The following is a 4134-nucleotide window of genomic DNA, read 5'->3' as shown; positions in this document are numbered from 1 at the left end:
AGAGGGAATAGATATGGGAACATATGTATATGTATAACTGATTCACTTTGTTGTAAAGGAGAAACTAACACACTATTGTAAAACAGTTATACTCCAATAAATATGTTAAAAAAAATGGAAAATAAAAAAAAAAATATAATTAACTTAGAGGTACATTTCAGAAAATCCAATAGTCAACTAATAGAAGTTCCCCAAAAAGAAAATAGAGAAGATAAAGTGAAAAGAAAATTTCCCAGAACTGATGCATATAGCCTGCCAGACTGGCAGACCTCACTTAGTATCTAGCATTATGAATTTAAAAAATACCCACGCTAAGTCATATCATGAACTTTCAGGACACCTGAAACAAAGATCCTAAAGCTTGCAGAAAGAAAAATTACAGGTCACAAATAAAAGTTCTGGAATCAGAATAGCACAAGGCTTCAAACAGCAACAATGAACTCTGGAAAATAATGAATAAATGCATTTTAAAGTGCTTACCTACAACTGTACAGTCTATCAAACTATCAATGCAGTGGAAGAATAAAATAAACCCATTTCAGACATGCAAAAGCCTCAAAAAATTTACATCCCATTAATCCTTGGGAAACCATGGAAGGATATGCTCCACCAAACAGGGAAGTAAACCATGAACGCAGCAGCTGTGGATCGAGGAAACAGAAGAGGGGCATAAGAAAGGACCAGGGTGAAGGCAAAGAGAAATCTCAGGGCAAGAGCTACGGCCCAGGTGTAGAGAACAACCAACGTGCCTGTCACATGTTGAGCTGTGCTCCTGCAAAAGTCATATGTTGAAGTTGTCCTAACCACCTGGACTTCAGAATGTGACTGTGCTTGGAGATGGCATCTTTAAAGAGGTAAGTTTAGATGAGGTCATTAGGGTGGGCACTAATCCAATATGACTGGTATCCTTATAAGAAAAGGAAATCTGGACGTAGACACAGAGGGAAGACCATGTGAAGACCAAGGGAGAAGGTGGCCATTTACAAGTCAAGGAGAGAGGCCTCAGAAGAAACCAGCCCTGCCAACACCTTGATCTTGGACTTCTGGCCTCCAGTACTGTGAGAAAATAAACATCTGTTATTTAAGCCACCCAGTCTGTAGTACTTTTTTATGGCAGCCCTGGCAAACTAAAAACAGTGCCCAACCTAGAACAGGTCAAGAACAAGTCTAATCAATCCAGGAAAGATTTCAAACAAAAAAGAATCTGATGTGTTTACCCTATCCACACTGAGAAATGTTACAGTGGTGTTAGAGATTTGGAGGATGAATTAGTGATAGGTTCATAGGAAAAGATGCAAACAAAATGAAAGGGGACAAAGTGGTGTAAGAATGGAGACATACTCGTACACGATGGTTCAGAGGTGAATGATACTTACCTAGCAAATAACATAAACTTAGAATACTGATTTAACCAAAAGTTGGGAAATAACTATCCTGAAAAGATGAGGGGAACAGAAGTGTGTATGTGGACAGATGATGTGAAAGAGCTAAATTCTCATCTTCCAGAGTAGGAAGTCAATAGATAGTATAAGAAACAAAAATCAAGACGTGGTAATATAAGCCTAGCATTTAAATATGGAGGCAAATATTAGGAAATAATGCTAAAATACTTAAAGTGGTTGCCTTTGGGTAGATAATAATGCAAAAATACTTAAAGTGATTGCCCTTGGGAAGTGACAATCAGGGGATAGGGCAGGGGTGCTGACGGGAAGACTACTCTTTTTCACAGAAATCTCGGTAGAACTATTTGAATTTTAAACTATTGGGTTGGCCAAAAAGTTCGTTTGGGTTTTCCGTAACATCCTGCAGAAAAACCCAAACTAACTTTTTGGCCAACCCAATACTTAACCTGTGTTTTTTTTAATAAAAATAAAAAATTTAAACGCTTAAACAGACCACTAAAGACTTTTAAAAATGGTTGCTCATCCCTTTAGCCAGAGGACTTTCAATGGTGTGATGTGAGCAGAAGCTGGAAACACAGTGTGCTGAAGAATAAATGAGACACGAGATAGCAAAAGGAGACTGGTTTTCAATAAGCTGTGTTGATAAATGAAATGGGATGGGGACAGAGAGGACAACACGATCAAAGAAGGTTTTCAAAGGTGGCAGTGCTTAAGATGACACTTCTGCTGGCAATGTCCTCCTTAGAAACTGCTTGCCAAGGAACTCCTTAAAACTATTAGATTAACTGGACTCCCATGCCTGTCCCTGTGGCTCTATTTTTGCCTCACCAGTTGTCTTGCTGCTCCAGTATCTTTCCAAGGGAGAGTTCACGATGTATGTGAAGGAACAATTCCACAGAGCAGCCTTCTGGCAAGAAGAACTCTTGTATCTCTGTTAAATGTGGCGGGCAGAAAAAAACTTTCTGAGCCACCACCTAGATGAAAGGTAGCAACCTGACTGAGCTCATCAGACACAGACCAGGGAGTAGCTGAGTTAGAGCACTTCCTCAGGGTCAGCTTCCACAGGATGTTCATTTATAACACAGAACAGAGAAAACAACTCTCATATGCAGTATCAGACTTTCCATGATACAACGCTTCAAAATCAGACTTTCCTTGATACAACGCTTCAAAATCAGAGACTTAAACAATGAAGCCAATTTGCCCAAGTATTCATCAAATATTTACCAAGGCTTTTGATGTCATGACAGTTAGACCCTTTCTTGAGCAAACAAAGGTTTCTGGCTTCCTCTGCAACTAAAAGTAATGAACACCTCCCACGTGATCCAGCTGTGTGTTCCAGAGGTAAACTAGCAGAAGAGGCAACTTAGAAAAAGTCAAGGTCAAGGAACCATTCCGCTGTGAGAGGCAAGTGGAGAAAGACTGCAGCAGGTTATGTTCACCAAAGAAGCAACAACACAAGGAGCCATGCAAGTCTCCCCAGATATTCCAGGCTTTAAATGTCGCACCCTATTCTGTTCATCAAGCAACCTTTATAGTCTATAGACGTTTTCAAGTTTTCTGAGTAGCTCCACCCAGTTGATAACAATTACCCTGTCAGGTAAATTACCCAGCATTTAGCATTTACGTTTGTCAATTGGTCTCTCCTGCTCAATTGACAATCAATCCCTAAAAGTTTATCCAGTGTTAGATGGCATATCTGACAATTCAGTGAAAGGAAATTGGTCAAATCCAACAATAGACTGCCAAAAGAAAGAAAGAAATGTCTAACCACAAAAATACTACAACTAATTACAAATAGTGATTAGGTTCTAAAGAGATTATCTCCTAGGTAGATTTTAATAGAAATCTTGAACAGTTTTTTTGGGGGGGATGAAGATACCCTGATGATTGGGTAATAACAGAACATGACAAAAACACTAAAAATTTTCGGCACACATACACACACAAACACACACACACACACACACACACTAACATTACAAGTCTATTCAGAAGGAAATACACCAGAAGAGGAAGATAGAATTTTTAAAAATAATTTACAAGGGATGCTCTTTATTACTTTTTATCAGTTCTAAAATATCATCCTCCTTTAAAAAAATTTAAGACCGGAATGACATTATTTCCTTCACTGTTGTAAATACTGCAAATTTATCAGTGGAGCTAAGTATCAATATAATTTTTCCTGAAGCTCGAACACATAAGGGAGCACTAAAATAGATTATAAACCTCATTTGACCTGATCTTATAACAAGTCACTCTGGCTGTCTTCTGTCCTGTTCTGTCTCTAGATAGATTTCCACGGTAGGCTTGTGTCACTTGGTCCATCTATAATAGGTCGGATAGGGTAGTCTGTAGTAACTGCCAGGATACTACCTTCTGTTCTGTGCTGCTTGACTGGCATTCGGCTTTACATTCCAAGAGTACCTCCTGTGTAAACGGTCCTCTCCGTGGGGACCAGGAGGAGGAATATGGCCTCTCTGGTAAATGTTCTGATTCTGTGAACATTTTCTTAAACAAAAGTAATACACCGGGCTTCCCTGGTGGCGCGGTGGTTGGGAGTGCGCCTGCCGATGCGGGGGACGCGGGTTTGTGCCCTGGTCCGGGGGGATCCCACGTGCCGCGGAGCGGCTGGGCCCGTGGGCCATGGCCACTGGGCCTGCGTGTCCGGAGCCTGTGCTCCGCGGCGGGAGAGGCCGCAGCAGTGAGGGGCCCGCGTACCACAAAAAAA

At 40.6% G+C, this 4134-nt stretch overlaps 1 protein-coding gene, 1 long non-coding RNA gene and 1 pseudogene across 2 annotated transcripts in view; 2 read left to right on the top strand and 1 right to left on the bottom strand.

The window, feature by feature from the left end:
* The window catches only part of LOC102991361 (centrosomal protein of 78 kDa-like), a 223386-nt pseudogene that overhangs the window by 132848 nt on the left and 86404 nt on the right, over positions 1-4134 (top strand).
* Positions 1-4134, top strand: part of LOC112062656 (RNA/RNP complex-1-interacting phosphatase-like) — a 34288-nt gene that overhangs the window by 27693 nt on the left and 2461 nt on the right. The gene's annotated exons all lie outside the window — the stretch shown is intronic.
* Positions 2553-4134, bottom strand: part of LOC114487314 (uncharacterized) — a 4277-nt gene continuing 2695 nt past the window's right edge. Inside the window, exon 3 of the long non-coding RNA XR_003682301.2 lies at positions 2553-3914. This is a non-coding gene — a long non-coding RNA (uncharacterized lncRNA). The remainder of the gene's footprint in view (positions 3915-4134) is intronic.

Source organism: Physeter macrocephalus, chromosome 12, assembly GCF_002837175.3.
Source record: "Physeter macrocephalus isolate SW-GA chromosome 12, ASM283717v5, whole genome shotgun sequence".
Lineage (NCBI taxonomy): Eukaryota > Metazoa > Chordata > Mammalia > Artiodactyla > Physeteridae > Physeter > Physeter macrocephalus.
This window is presented reverse-complemented; position numbering and strand designations above follow the sequence as displayed.